General features: G+C 47.8%; 1 long non-coding RNA gene across 1 annotated transcript in view; it reads right to left on the reverse strand.

Annotated features, from left to right (window-relative positions):
* LOC120388937 overlaps positions 1-16,531 on the reverse strand; it is a 49,526-nt gene that overhangs the window by 19,721 nt on the left and 13,274 nt on the right. The window contains exons 2-3 of the long non-coding RNA XR_005590682.1: positions 8,422-8,538; positions 1,551-1,759 (exon numbers count right to left, since the gene is read on the reverse strand). This is a non-coding gene — a long non-coding RNA (uncharacterized LOC120388937). The remainder of the gene's footprint in view (positions 1-1,550; positions 1,760-8,421; positions 8,539-16,531) is intronic.

A 16,531-nucleotide genomic window follows, 5' to 3' on the forward strand; every position in this document is an offset into this window, starting at 1 on the left:
TGGGAAGTGTCACGTGGCAGGTCAGGGATGGTTCCAGGAACCCTGTTCTTCCAACTTCATGTTCTAGCCGTGTGCTCGCCCCACCGTACTACCCTTTAGCGCAGCCCTTTTCAGATGCACCCGGCTGTCTCCCTTTCCCCAGTACTAATCCCACCACAAAAGGTTCTGATTGATATCCAAGTAAAACTGCTGTGATTTTATTGGAACGCTGTTCCTTAAAAGTTAATCAAAACCGTGTTACTGATCCAATGGGGTTTTCACAGGCAGACAAGGAGCATCAATCACTGCTGTTGGGTTGTTTTTGTTTTTTTCCTTTTCGCTCCCCATATGCCCATATTTCATAAAGAAGCTTTTCCATTATGGATTATGGTGCCAAATTAGGATAATTACAATTTATGAATACTTGGCTAAATACACACCTTGAGAGGGTTTTTCCCTTTATCATCTTGTAACACTGCTCATTAAGAGTTGTTCTTCCGAACAGTCTCTTCCACATTCTCATTTCTATTCCTTAAGTAGTGAAGCCCGGGAGATTTAGATGCAGCAACCTCTTTGTTTTCAAAAAAACCCTCCCAGGCCGCTCCACCATTTACAGTAGTGTCATTATGTCCTACATCACGGAGGCACGTTATCACTGCTAGAATCACTGGCACTTTTGTGTTCCTAAAATGAGAAGAACATTCTCCTCCTCCTCCTGTACAGTTCATGGGCATTCCTCAGTCTCATGCTGCCCCTGTTTCAAAACAGCCATTCAATACAAATAACCAGGGAATGAGAAAACCCTTAATGAATGAAATGGAAATCAGCCAGACAGGAGACTTTCTGCCAGCTGGTTGGTGAGGTAGTAATTCTTCTAACTTCATTGCCTTTGTCTAGAGTAGGTTTTGGACTAGGTGGTGTTGGACGGTGCTTCCTAACGCATTCTAAAACTCTTACGTAGACCAGGTATGTGTGTTTGCATGTGAGTTAAGCTAGTAGAGTTGAAGCCTGTACTGTGCGTGTCTTCACTACATAAACTGGGTCTCTTTCCTCTGAGACAGCGAACTGGGTGTAAATTAGTGGAAAGAAGGTTCAGGCAGTTTTTACTTTGATGTAGCTAGCTGAGGTCAACCCTATATAGACAAAGCCCTGGCTGGGATGGTTTAGTTGGGCTTGGTCCTGCTCTGAGCAGGGGGTTGGACTAGATACCTCCTGAGGTCCCTTCCAACCCTGAGATTCTATGAGGTTAAAAACCACAGTGCCTTGTATCCACTAGGATTTGACATAAGAGATGTCTTTACTGCCCCCCCCCCAAAAAAAAGTTATGACAGTAACTAGGGGAATATCTCCATGGCGATCAGAAGTGTGACTGCAACACTTCTAGACAGACCTGAGCGAGCTTGAACAGTGATCGCAGTGAAGCTACAGCAGCATGGCCCAGCTGTGCGAGATGCACCAGGTGGGGGCGGTATAGTCTGGGCAGCTGCACGTGCGGCCGTGGTTAAATCAAAGCTAGCTCGGATGTGTCCGCATGTGATGCAGTTACATCTCGGTTTGCAGGATAGACTTACCTGAGAGCCGCTTCGCGTGCATTTGGTCACATGCGACCTGTGTCGTTTTGTCAGCTTGGAAGTGGCCTTCTGACCTGTCTCCAGAGGCAGTGAGACAGAGCCCGGCTTCCTTCCCACCTCTCAGTCCTTCTGGCAGCGATTCCATCTGAGGCTTATCAGACGTTTCAATCCTCTGGAGCCACGGCGGCTGTAGTAGGCATGATCGTGCTCTGTGAAAAGCATAAACCAGGACAGTGGAGGTCATAAAAATTTCACTGAGCATTATTTATCATTACAGACCTTGGGAAAGAGAGTTAATAAACTCTGCAACTGTAAAAGTGGGACAGGGGTACAAAAGTTATATTCTCCGAATGGCCCGGGCCGTTGTTATATCAATAAAGTGTTTTAATATATTGGTAGAACTCCTACTCCCTTTCATTACCTCGCAGCGACAATTTACAACAATTTCAGCTATAAAGCACAAAAAGATTCCTCTATAAAACACCAGGCACGCTGGAGTGGGGAACCTTTTTATGTAATTCCATGTCTGATAGGCCTGAGTCTCCACTACACCCCACACGGCTATTTACACTTGTGCAAAACGCTGCCATTCTGAATTGGCAGCATTTGCACTTGTGTCAGCGAAGCCACAAAGGGCAGGGCCATGGAAAATTCAGCCCAGTGTAATTAGAAGCTGCAGGAATTTGGGGGGGACATGGATTCTTAGCTCAATTTGCCAGTTGTAACCTCACTAGTACTGATAAAAATCAAACCATCGTATGCCCAGCAGCTGCTGCTACCCGTGCAACAAAAATGCCTTCTGAAGTCTTGTTTAAGCATCATCCATGTTTCAGATCCATAGAAGGGGATCAGAAATACACAGATAGTTCTGTACTTTTGTGTATAATTTCACCTTCTTTTGGCTCCAGACACTATGCAGCTCCTTCATGGCGGAAGCTGCTAAACCGATTCTTCTTAGCATGTCTGTCTGGCCAGCACTCTGTGACATTTTGTTTTGGGTGCCACTCAGGGCAGACGGGAAGCAAACGTGTCATAATAACATGATGAATGTCTGTGTGGCTGTACAGAAAGGCCTACCTGCCACATGCTGAACATTGACTCCAGCCGAGAGTATCTGATACCAGCTGTCAAATCTAACCTTGTCTAACAGAACGTTAGTACCATATCACATCTCTTGTCCGTCCTGATAAAGCCCATGTTCCAGCCCGGCAACCTCCGTGTTTAGCTAAAAACACGTCTGTGCCATGAGCAGTCACCCTGAAGTCTCCATGTGTCCCTGGTGTGACACCCCTCCCCACCCCCAATGGTGCATATGGATAATCTGTACATGAAACGACAGGGGCAGGAGTTTTAGCTTTTGGTAGCAGCTTTTTATCTTTTTTTTTATTATGCCAAAGGCTTTCTGTGATTGGCTTGCGTTCCCTGAGAGGCACGATTTTGTCTTTAATTGCCTCAAATGTGAGGGGTCTCTTGGTTACGCTTCCAAGCGACCTCCTGAGATAGTGCGAGAAAAAATATTTCCTCTCTGATCAGCATACAGCTGCTGCACCTTCGTCATCCCATCACCTGTAATGCATGGGCCAACTCTTGAATTGGTGTAAATTGCCCGAGCCCAACTGACTTCAATGGAGTGGTATCAATTTACGCCATTTGAGACTCCAGCCCTGTAATTATCACTTGCAAGCTGGGGAAATTTTCCTTCTCCCCACTATTGAGAGGATTTATTGATTCCTGTTACAGAAGTTGATGTGAGATCTCTGCCTGAGACGTGTGCTGGGATAAAGCATAATAGTATTAGAGTCGGATTTATTTACAGCTAGTTCTGTGTGTGTGTGTGTGTGGTTCAATTCTGAACCACTTAAAGGAGGGGAAAGTGATCAGGAACAGTCAGCATGGATTCACCAAGGGCAAGTCATGCCTGACTAACCTAATTGCCTTCTATGATGAGATAACCGGCTCTGTGGATGAGGGGAAAGCAGTGGATGTGCTATTTCTGGACTTTAGCAAAGCTTTTGATACAGTCTCCCACAGTATTCTTGCCAGCAAGTTAAAGAAGTATGGGCTGGATGAATGGACGGTAAGGTGGATAGAAAACTGGCTAGATGGTCGGGCTCAACGGTAGTGATCAATGGTTCCATGTCTAGTTGGCAGCCGGTATCAAGAGGGGTGCCCCAAGGGTCGGTTTTATTCAATATCTTCATTAACGATCTGGAGGATGGTGTGGACTGCACCCTTAGCAAGTTTGCAGATGACACTAAACTGGGAGGAGTGGTTGATACGCTGGAGGGTAGGGATAGGATACAGAGGGACCTAGACACATTAGAGGATTGGGCCAAAAGAAATATGATGAGATTCAACAAGGACAAGTGCAGAGTCCTGCACTTAGGACGGAAGAATCCCATGCACTGTTACAGACTAGGGACCAAATGGCTGGGCAGCAGTTCTGCAGAAAAGGACCTAGGGGTTACGGTGGATGAAAAGCTGAATATGAGTCAACAGTGTGCCCTTGTTGCCAAGAAGGCTAATGGCATTTTGGGTTGTATAAGTAGGGGCATTTCCAGCAGATCGAGGGATGTGATCATTCCCCTCTATTCAGCACTGGTGAGGCCTCATTTGGAGTACTGTGTCCAGTTTTGGGCCCCACACTACAAGAAGGATGTGGATAAATTGGAGAGAGTCCAGCGGAGGGCAACAAACATGATTAGGGGGCTGGAGCACATGACTTATGAGGAGAGGCTGAGGGAACTGGGATTGTTTAGCCTGCAGAAGAGAAGAATGAGGGAGGATTTGATAGCTGCTTTCAACTACCTGAAAGGGGGTTCCAAAGAGGATGGATCTAGACTGTTCTCAGTGGTAGAAAATGACAGAACAAGGAGTAATGGTCTCAAGTTGCAGAGGGGGAGGTTTAGGTTGGACATTAGGAAAAGCTTTTTCACTAGTAGGGTGGTGAAGAACTGGAATGGGTTACCTAGGGAGGTGGTGGAATCTCCTTCCTTAGAGGTTTTTAAGGTCAGGCTTGACAAAGCCCTGGCTGGGATGACTTAGGCTACGTCTATACTACCCGCCCGGGTCGGCGGGTAGCGTTCGACTTCTCGGAGTTCGATATATCGCGTCTCATCTATCGAACTCCGAACGCGCTCCCGTCGACTCCGGAACTCCACCACCGCGAACGGCGGTGGCGGAGTCGACGGGGGAGCCGCGGACTTCGATCCCGCGGCGTCTGGACGGGTGAGTAGTTCGAACTAAGGTAGTTCGAGTTCAGCTGTGCTATTTGCGTAGCTGAACTTGCGTACCTTAGTTCGACCCCCCGCCCCCAGTGTAGACCAGGCCTTAGTTGGGTTTGGTCCTGCTTTGAGCAGGGGGTTGGACTAGATGACCTCCTGAGGTCCCTTCCAACCCTGAGATTCTATGACTCTACGTACACAGAGCGACTGAGGGGAATCTGCTGAATTTAGAAAAAGGTCACGCTGGAAACTAGATGCATATTTTTCATCAGAGAAGTCCCCAGGCTAGCACATTGGGTTAGGACTCAGAGACCTGAGATCTATTCCTAGGTTTACCACCTTGGCATGTCCTTGATACTGACCCACCTTTTGTGAAGTGTTTTGAGATGTACAGGATGGAAAGTGCTGAATAAGAGAGAGGGGTGTGTGTGTGTATTTTACATTCTAGATGGAGCTGGTAGTGACACCCCAACCAGAGCCTGGTCACAGGAGGTTTAGGGTCATTTCTTGCGCTGCTACAGGCCAGGTCTTTGTCTGGTATCAGAGAGCCACCTCCATCCAAGTCAATGGTGCTGTGCCAGTTTTCACCATCTGCTGACCAGTGCTACGATGAATCAGGCCCAATGTGTCCTCTCACCGGACTCTGCGTTGGCGACCACTGCTCAGACATGCTCTGCTTTGTTTGTGCAAAGAAAAGAGTTGAATTCTCAGGCTGCCTAGCTTCGCACCAGGATGAAAACCCAGCTGGCCCTCAAACAGCTAGCAGAGCATGTCCCATTTAGCAAGATTTTCAGTAAATAATAAATGTACCCGCCCTGTTATCCCCTGTAACCATTTCCAAAGCTAGACAGGGAAAGACTCTTCCCTTCCTTAGACCAAGACGGCAGCTGCAGTCTGTCATTGGCACTGGCTGCACCGGGGTGGCACGAGAAGGATGTTTCTCTGGACAGTTATAAGTTATCTGATTTACCATAGCTTTGAAATGAAAAATCCAATTAATGGCTGCAGTGAAGGAAAATTTTATGACATTTCAAGGCCCCAATCTCTAGAGTGAAAAGCCCTTTATCATCTGACAAAATATCTTATCAGCTGCGTATAAACTAAATGGGCCATTACATGTGTCATAAAGCATTTAAAAGACAATTTTTAAGAAAGAGGAAGGGGGAGGGGGAATCTTTTTCATATGATCAGTAAAAGGAAAGAATCGAACGCATGAGAGAGTTGGAGAGTCCATAGTTCCCCAAGTGCTGGAACCTGGCGTCAACAGCTCAAATCACATCATGTACTGACTCCTCCAGCCTCCGAAAAAGTTGTTGTCTGCAAGATGCAAAGATTTTCTGCTTGTCCAAGAAACAGCACCTGTGCAGTTCCACCTCGCCCCTTTATACAGTTCATTATTTCTCCTGGCAAAAATAAATGTTCCCCTCTGGAGCTTTCTCAGTGGGTTCCATGAGATTGTTTCTTAAAAGAGGAGACTAAGCCAGCTCTCTGACTCTTCTCCAACCACAGCAAACTGCACAGGTTTTATTTATTTATTTACTTATTTCCACCCCACCCCCCCCCCCAGTAATATTTAACCTACTTGCTGGTAGTGAGTGTGTCTCAGGGAAATACCTGCATGTCACACATTTGCTCATGCACACACACGCTCATGGGCTGAATGCTTCAGGGCCCTGCACCTTGTACATTTGTACCAGTGCAAAATGGCTGTGAAAGCTTAGTAAGTCAGAAGTGTGACAATTTACCCGCACTTGGTGCTGGTGTGAATGGCCACGCAAGGCGCCGAGCAATGGTGAAACTCGCCCTGTCTGCATTGTGTGTGTGTGTGTGTGTGTGTGTGTGAGATTGTGTGTAAAATGTATATGGAGAACAAATTCATCCTGGAACTTTTGGGGTTGTGAAGTGTTTGCAGAAAGACTTTAAATCAGCAGAATTGGGCCCTTAATAACTAGGGGTAACATTTCCAACGGCCCCTGAATGTCACAGGCTCCAAGATCCCATTGTCAATGGGACTTAGGCTCACTGGCAGAGCTATGCAAATAACCGATTGTTCAGTTCGCTGGCTGTTCTTAAAAATTGGGCAAAAAACAATTTTGGGTTAAACCACAAATAAATGTTTTCCAAAATTCTCACCGAATTGAAAAGTCAAAAAACCCACCATTTTTTATTTTGAGTGTGTTTTGTAATGTGTTCAAATTTTTTAAAAATACACGTGAAGGAACTTTTGAAACAGTCATTTTGAACCAAAAAATTTAAACAAACCATTTCCAGTTTTTCTGAATATTTTTTTTCCCAACACTGAGATCAGCATGAATTAGCAAAACATTTCAGTGCCACCAAATCTGAATCTCTCTCTCTCTCTCTCTCTCTCTCTCTCACGCGCGCACACACGAGTTTGGCTAAACATTTCTCCTGTGTCACTTGAAAATGTTTCACCGCCACGAGATGGATCTGGCTTATGGCGACCTCCCCTAATGAGGCACTGATTAAGGGAAGTCACAGCGCTAGGTGCCCCACAACCAGTGCATCTTTGTCACATTTATGTAGCTACTAACAAAAGATGGAGCCAGGGGCTGGAGCAGCTGATTCTGCGTTCAGTAGCTGATCAGGATTCATTACTCCTTTAGCACAGTTGATCATGCCAAGACGTAACTCTCCCGCACTGCGTCTGGCGGGTCAGAACAAAGGCAGCGGACAGGGATAAGGAGACAAGCGGAGGGGGAGTCCCAGAGCAGTGGTCACATACGTGGCTCTTGTCTCCTGCTACGGTGTGGCTGATGCCCAGGCAGCTGCCTCGTGTGCTGAGACAGTGAGGGGAGAAGCACCCCGCTGTGACCCACATGCTAAGGCATTGTGTGTAGCTCACGTGTAGGCTATACGCATACAATGAGGCTGGTGTGCCCACGCACCCTGTTGCACTGATACAGATGCAGGTGTGCATGCACGCACACAAGCTGGCATGTACACATTCATGCACTAGTGCACACACAATTTGCACACTAGCACATTAGCTAGCATGGACAGGTGTGCACACACATTGGTTGGCATGCACATTCTCGTACACACAGATGCTAGCATATATGTAGAGCCTGGCTAGTGCGTGTGCATCCCCTGCCTAACACAGCCAAGTTTCATTTGATTTCATGATGAAACCATAAATCAGGGATCCAGGCCCTCATTTCCTTTTGGAAAGCTTCTGAACCTCGGTGGAACATTGAAAGACTCTGGTCTAAGTTTGGAATTTGTAACACAGCATGAAAACAGGTAAGTTTCATGTGTATCAAGGTTCAGCAATGAACGTTTTACTCCCCTGACAGTAGTCCAAATCTTCAGCTGCTGTAAATTTGCCTAAATCCATTAACTTTCGTAGCGCTTGGCTGATTTACATGGGCTGAGGATGTGGAACCCTGGGGCCATCAGTGGAATTAAACCCACAGTCTTTACGCAAGGGCTAAATTTGGCTCCAAGTATTTGTTTCCAAGCTCCTTCTAGTAACAAATGTGGCTTCAAAATGTTGCTGTCCCCACAGAGCTCAGGAAGGGCTGAAAATGCGACTGGGAGCTTCTCTGGTTGCTGTGAGGAGAGAAAGCTGAGTTACAATTCTCAGAAACCGTACACATGTGTACTCATGAGCACAGATTCCGTACCACACAGTGCAGGATTCTTTGACACTGGCAGCGGCACAAGGACAATCATGGGTGAGAGGCTGCTACAGGGTTTGTATAAATGCCTGCGAACCACCTCTGCAGGTCTCCTTGTTGAACCTGTCAAACAGAAGAAAGAGTGGCCCGTGATATTGAAAATTAAATGGACCGGTTTAGGGGAGCAATTGTGCAGAATCCCATTCTGTAGCAATGAACTTAGATTTCTGTACAATTCCTTCTGGGCTTTCAAATCAGACCTTTCATAACCTTTAGAAATAAGAATTTATTTTTTTTTAAGGAAAGTTTCCAGGAGGACCAAGAAATACTGACTCTTACTTCGCTCCCAAGACTAGCTTATTTCAGATCTTCTTGTTCCTTAATAGATACGCAGTTTACGAAACAGGCGTTGAATATCTGTGCAAATTTATTCACTGAATGCAGAGAATTGTAGGCTAGAAAGTGCATATAGCTGTATTAATGCAGCAAAGATTCATCACGCAGTGTAGATAACATATGGTACAGAGAGTGAGATTAATCCCTGGAAAGAGTGCCTTGTCCTTGGACTGGCCCTTGGCACAAAAATAAAATGTCACCCACCCATAGTGTGCATTCACACATGCAACAAACACGCCAATCCAGAGCCTGATCTTCTGTTGACACTCGAGCAAAGTGAGTGCTGAATGATGCCATTCTGGTTTGCACTACTGTCAATGATTGCATGAAATGCAGGGCAGGGGAGAGCTAAACCCAGTCACTTTTATCGGTGCAGGCGTTCAGGCCAGACTGGACCATGTGCTGCTCACAGGCTGTAGGTCACTGAATGTTTCCTGCAGGGAATTGTAGTTTCGCTCTCTACTGACTTTTTATTAAAAATTTGTTTCTGAACTTCATTCTGTCCCTTCACAATGAATTTCTTGCCCTCACCAAGCAGTCACCCCCCTACCACTAAGATGGGGATTTACTGCCAAAGAGTAGCATTTTCAGATATGCCCAAGTGGCTTCAGCCCTTATGTCCCTTTTTCAAAAGTGATCAGCCACTTAAGGAGCTGAAAGCTCTGATTTTTCAGCCACCACTCCAGTGAAAGTCAACAGGAGTGACGGGTGCTCAGTAATCAAAGCCTAAGTCTCATTCACTTTTGGAAAAGAGGCTTTTAGGGGCTTTTGAAAATGTTAACAGTTTGGCATTTTTGAAAATCCTGCCTTCTGCCTGCGTTTTTTCTAAGGTGCTGGTGCTGACTTGAATGGGATTTGTGGGTTCCCAGCCCTTTTGACTGTATCTAGGGTGACCAGACAGCAAGTGTGAAAAATCCAGATAGGGGGTGGGGGGTAATAGGAGCCCATATAAGGAAAAGATCCAAAAATCAGGACTGTCCCTATAAAATCGGGACATCTGGTCACCCTAACTGTATCTAGGGAGATTTTCAAAGGGACAAATGGGAGTTCAGCACCCAATTCCGAGTGACTTTCACCTCACTCTCCTCTGTGCCTTTGAAATGCTTTATCCCTGTGTGACGCAGTGGCAAAGGACTAGTGCGACCCTTGGCTATATAAAGTGGTGGTGGTGAATAGGAGCAGGCTGGTGATTTTACCTCTGTAGGTGGCATTGGTGAGACCAACTGGAGTCCAGTTCTGGTGCTCATATTTTGAAAAGGATATTGAAAAATTGGTGAGGATACAGAAAAGAGCCACAAAACTTACTCGAGGGCTAGAGAAAATGCCTTTCAGTGAGAAATTCAAAGCTCAATCTATTTAGCTTATCAAGAAGAAGGTCAGGAGGTGATGGGGTAGAACTCCCTTCATGGGGAGGGGAAATACCAGGGACTAAAGGTCTTTTTAACCTAGTGGGAACCGGCAGAACAAGAACCAATGTCAGGAAGCTGAAATCAGACACGTTCAAAGCGAAGACCGTTTTTGAAAAATGGGAGTTTTGTTCCAATGGTTCATCACTCTCAAGAAAAGTGGCAGATTCTCCATCTCTTGGTGACATGGAGCCTGGAGGCCTTTCTAGGAGGTGCTCTAGCCAAACACAAGCTATTGAGCTCAATACAGGGGTAACGGTGAAATTCTCTGGCCTGTGTGCTCCAGGAGCTCAGACTAGCTGGTCTGATAGTCCCTCCTGGCTCCAAACACTCTGTCTTCGGGTTTTCTCCTGCTCCCTGTCACCAGAGTAGTGGAGCTCTCACATATAAAATGAATAGCTATTGATTACACTAGCATTACAGTGCCTGAGTCCTTTGGTGACCCTAACCCCTAGTGTTAGGCATGAATGGCTGCTCCAGGAGAGTTTGCCTGCAGATTGAAGGAGAAGTTTGCTTCAACACTGCCCCGTTCAAATGATTGTTTGAACCATTGTTGTTGGTGCACGTGGTTTCGCCATCTCGGAGCCCGACCTGCTAGGCAGCTTGTACTGGGGCATGGAGGTGACTGGGTGTGTAATGTGGCTAAATCCTTTACACATGGCTGCTCTAACTGTGCCATAAATATAATTCACGACTCGCAGCTGATTGAACATCCTTGCCCGTTGCCACCTTTTGTGCTGCTGCAAAGCTCTTGTGGTTACCTTTAACACCAAACATTGACTCTTCTGTGAACCTCGTTTAGCTGCCGTGGCTGCGTTCCATGGTCAAGGCGAAAGGCAAGTGGCAAGAAGTCTCAAAGGCAAAGCACGCTCGTGAAGGGTCAGTGCTGACCCCGGCTGCTCAGGAACATTTCCTGCTCCCCTGTTCAAACAAGGAAGTGCCCACCCGAAAAGAAAATGTAGCAAAGTAGTTAAAGGAGCCACATGGTTTGCGTTTCATTTTCTGTATGTTCCCTTGAAAACCAGGGGGCTGATACTCCCCACCTGTATCCCCTACCCTGGGCCAAAGTGTGTGTAAAACGCCTCCCATTTGATGAGAGAGCGTTTTCTATCCTGCCGTGCCTGCCCCAGCCTGCTCCCTACTTAGCGATGTGTGTAAAAGCAATGCATTCCCTGCCCCAGGAGCCCAGTTAGCACTGGGCCATGGTCCCCATGGCGGCAGGGTTCCTGGGTGTGCTCACCCGGGGGATGGCTCATTTGCGATGTCACCCATTCTGAGGCCACTTCTTTGTTTAAGTTCAAAATTTCAATGACAAGTTCCCAGTTTGCACTTAACCCACAGTCACTTTGACCACAGACTAGCAAGAGGCCTATGAAACCCAATATCCATTCACTACCTTGAGAAACAGGTAGCTTCCCACGTGGGCCGTGCTAGTACGGCTCTGCCTCTGCAAGATGCCTCTGCCACGGATGTTTTTAGCGCCTCCCCTCCCCTCCCCTCCCCTCCTTTTAGAAACAAAGTCTCTAGTGAGAAGTCAACAGGCTTATTAACAGGCTGTTGATTATTCATTTGTCTTCAGGTTTTAATTTAGTCAGAGATTAATCAGCCCCAGGTTTAGACAGAGTAGGAACTTATTGCTGCAGCTGCATAAAACCTGTGTGTGCGGAAAGGGCACAATTCATCATTTCCTGGGGCTGCATTGCTTGTGGCGCTCAGACAGCGTGGGGATCGGTGCCAGCATCAGAACCGTGATGGGATAGGGCTGGATCAACAGATAGAGGGATATGTATGTAGATGACAGACAGACAGATCTACATGGGGAGATGAATAAAGATGGATGGATGAAGAGATATATATGGAGATGATGAACTGATATGGATCGAGGGGTACATATGGATGTGGTGGAGGTCACAGAGCTGCACCAAAGGAGATGACAGACAGATGGTGACTGGCAGGGTGGAGTGGTTTTTGTTTAACACACTGCTAGACCTTCTGACCTCAATGATATTGGAGCTTATGCTGTAAGGTGCTTTGAACTTTATAGATAAGAGAGAAGAGCATGACATCACAATATAAAATCTAATATCACTGCTTGCAGTAGGACTGGCGACTCCAAAATAACTGTTCAATTCAGAGAGCTGGAGGGCAAAATCAAAGATGTGGGCAGGGGCTGCTCATGCCCCTACAGCTCTCTGGATTACTAGATGACCACGGAGTATGGATCTCCTAGGAACAAAAGGACAGGTATAGCTGTCAGAGACAAAAGAGGCGGATTGCTTTGTCCTGCAATGCAGTGAGTGCGGTAGTTTATTTATATGTGCATCAATTCTGGAGCATGCACAGAAATATTAACCTGAATATAAATAAACATTGATTTCAGTCAGAGTGCCTGGTGGCTTGAGATTGCTGCTTGTGCTCTCACTGCTCAGTGCTGTGCAGTTCATCATCCAGTAATTTACCTCTGCGAGCTTTCTACAGCCAGCCCACTCAGTGCTCTCTCTGTCCAAGTGTTTCACTTGATGCACAGGTTTCTCCTTTGCAAACCTTCAGCTTGGCATTTAGGTTTACGTTTCCAAGGAAGGCTGTATTGACAGCTGTGTAGGAAGCTGGGCTGGCCCTGTAGTTAGAACAGGGGTCGGCAACTGGTGGCACGCATGCCGAGTTTTACTGGCACGCTGCTGCCAGCCAGGCTTCCGGCTGTCAGCCCCACTCAGCCTGCTGCCTGCCTGGGTGAACAGAACCCTGGGCCGGCAGTGGGGCTGGCGGCTGGGACCCCAGCTGAGCTGCTGCCGGTCTGGGGTTCTGTCCGCCACCCCACTCAGCCTGCTGACGGTCTGGGGTTCTGGCCGCCGGCCATCGGCCCCACTCACCCTGCTGCCGGCCTGGGATACTGGCAACCAGCCCAGGGCTCTGCAGCCACCCCCCAGCTTCTAAAAACAAACAAACAAACAAAAAATCTTGCATGTCTTGCACCCCCAGAAAGGGTATCTCACAACCCAGGGGCTGTGTGCACCCCAGGTTAAGAACCACTGCACTAAACTGATAAGATCTGCATTTTAATTTAATTTTAAATGAAGCTTCTTAAACATTTTAAAAACCTTGTTTACTTTACATACAACAATAGCTTCTCTATAAGTCTATATTATATAACTAAAGACCTTCTAAAAACGTTAATGTATTGCTGGCATGCGAAACCTTAAATCAGAGTGAATAAATGAAGACTCAGCACACCACTTCTGAAAGGCTGCCGACCCCTGAGTTAGACACGTGACAGGGGATCTGAGTTCAGTTCTTGCCTGAGCCACTGACCTCTTGGTCACATTGGTCCTGTCTCTGTGTCTCAGTGCCTCATCTGTAAAATGGAGCCAATAATCTTTCCTTTGGCTGCTTAGACTGTAGGCTCTTTGAGGCAGAAACTGTGTCTTTCAAGTGAACAGCACAGCTGGGGGTCTGATCTCATTTGAGGCCTCTGATATAAATCTTCCCATGCAGAAGTTCATCAAAGATTTATGTGCCATTTTAGGTCCTCTTTGGTGCTAAGAGCAGTGGAGACCCTGGCCCATAATGACTTGTATGTTAGACTTTCCTGCTTTCTCCATTCAGAAATGTTGCACAGCATTGCTGCTGCCAGGTTAGTGCTGGATGGTGGCACAGACGCCAACTTTTTTCTGCGCTGGTGGGTGCTTGCGTGCCTGGCCCCGCCCTGACTCCACCCCTGCCCCAAAGTCCCTGCCCTAACTCTGCCCCTCCCTGACCCTATTAGACCCCTCCCCAAATCCCTGCCCCGGCCCCACCCCCCAAGCTTGCCACGCAAAACAGCTGGGAGGGAGAAGCAGGACGCGGCAGCGCGCTCAGGGGAGGGGGAGGAGGGGGAGCGGAGGCAAGCTGGGGCAGGGGGTGGGCGGGGAGCTGCCGGTGGGTGCAGAGCACCCACCTATTTTCCCCCGTGGGTGCTCCAGCCCCAGAGCACCCACGGAGTCAGCATCTATGGTTGGTGGGGCTGCGAGCTTCGAGGAAGCTGGCAGCACAATCTCTTCAAGCAAGACCGGAAAAGAGACTTAGTCATGGTGAAAACTTCTGCAAACACAAATTAGATTTCTTGGACTAAGGTGTCCCTTTTTTCAGATATCCAGGGGCCCTGTTAGCCATCCAGCAAGGAATTTTGCATTTTTTTAAAATGTTTAGGGACTTTTTAACAATCACCTCCAGACCTTTTTCCATTCTCCCGCTCACTGGCCCTCTTTTGGCAAACACTTTGGACAATTTTTTTTTGAGTATTAAAATGCGACTTGTCTTTTCTGCAGTTTTTGTTTTTGTTTTTTTCTGGCAATTAATGTTTAATGCATCAATTGCCCAAGGTTATTTCAATAAGCAATGCAACATTTGCTATTCTAATGTAACCACATTAACCTGGCTAGCAACATTAAATCGCAGTGAACGCTAAAAGAGATCACTGATTGTTTAGTGCAAAGGGAAGCTGGAATTTAAAGGTACGTTCTTGCAAGTGGTAGCAGAGAGCCCGTAATACAGAGTACTGTTAATTACAGTACCACTTAGACATCCCAACTGAGCTCGGGGCCCTTTTATGCCATGCACTGCGCAGACATGGTCCCTGACACACACAGTTCCCAGTCTAACCAGCCAAGGGTCTGAGAACGGAATGGTTAGCTCCGTTTTACAGACAGGGAACTGAACTGACGTACCCACAGAGTCTGTGGCAGAGGCAGGAATAGACCCCAGGTCTCTTGGGTCCCAGTGCAGGCAGCCTTCAATAGGGCTGAATGCTTATATCTGCTCAGCATCCAGCATCTCCCTCACTTCATATAGGCCAGGGGTTCTCAACCTTTGTCTTTGTGAGCCCCTGCCCCCCAACATGCTATAAAAACTCCATGGCCCACCTGTGCCTCAACAACTGTTTTTTTGCATATAAAAGCCTGGAGCAGCATTAGGAGGTAGCAAGCAGGGCAACTGCATAGGGACCCTGCAAACCTACATTGCATAGACTTCGGTGGTGGGGCTCAGGGCCCCGGGCTTCTGCTTTCTGCCCTGGGCCCCAGCGACTATAATACTGGCCCTGTATAGCGGAGTCCCTGAAACCTGCTCATGTCCCCGCAGGGGGCCCCGGACATCTGGTTAAGAGCCACTGGTATAGGCACCTACAGGGGGGCTGAGCGCATCAGACAAGCTGTCCCTCAATGTACCCATTCATGAATGTCGTGTAGCACCCCCGTGTGTAGGGCGTGAGCAGAGCACCCGGAGCGGGCACTGAGTTTGGGGTCTCCCCAGCTAGACACATCTGGTTTTCAGAGGGACTGAGCTCCCATTGCTCCCATTGACTTAAACTACAGTGTGGGGTCGGCAACACTGAGGGAAAACCAGGCCCGTGATGTCTTCGGTGAGGCACTTAGCCCCTGGCGGGCTGGCCTGAGACACAGAAGCTGTTGGTTTTATTCCGAGCTCTGGCTGACCTTGCACAAGTCACTTTTCCTCGCTGTTTGTCAGTGTCCCCAGCGTAACATGGGGATAAGGATACTAACCTCCTGTGTAATGGGCGTGAGCTGCTGCTGATCTGCACGAGGTTGCACGCTTTTGAAAATACTGACCCAAGTCCACACTGGGTGCTGTTGTGGAAACAGGGATTAGAACCGGGGTGGGGTGAGGGCTGATTCTCCAGGCCCCTTACCTAGTGCAGCTATTTACACCAGTGCAGAGTGTATGGGAAACGCTACCCTGGCTCAGCTGTAGCAGGGTTTTGCAATGGTGTAAATGGAAGAGTCGAGCCCCAGGCATTCATTTTAAATGCTCCCTGTTGAAAAACCCAAGTGTCAAAGATAACGTGGTTTAAAGGTTTCTGTTTGCACATTTGCAGTCTCAGCTCAGCTAAATAAAATCCTTCCCGGTACTGCCCCATCACTACCACTAACGTGCAGCCATAGTGCAGGAAGCTCTGCTCTGTCCTGGGGGATTCACACAAGGTTCCCCCATGACTGCAACATGTGTAGACGTATCTGAGTCAGCGTTCACTAGCATGCTGCCAATCAGTGATGCTGCAGCAGCGTGGGCTGTACACACCTCTCCCAGGCGCAGTGAGCCCATGCTGACGTCCATGCTGCCACGGCATCGCTGCAGTTGGTACTTGTGGTAACTAGATTACAGCCAGCTGCGGGGGGCTACGCGTGCTGCAAGCACACCTCCAATTGCAGGGCAGTGATCCCCTTCGGCTAGGTTGAGGCATACAGCGCACACGCACACAGCGCGGCCCCCGGCCAGGAGAAACGACGCCCTGGCGAAGCAGTGCTGTTCGTCCGAGTCTA

This window comes from Mauremys reevesii, linkage group 22, assembly GCF_016161935.1.
Source record: "Mauremys reevesii isolate NIE-2019 linkage group 22, ASM1616193v1, whole genome shotgun sequence".
NCBI lineage: Eukaryota > Metazoa > Chordata > Testudines > Geoemydidae > Mauremys > Mauremys reevesii.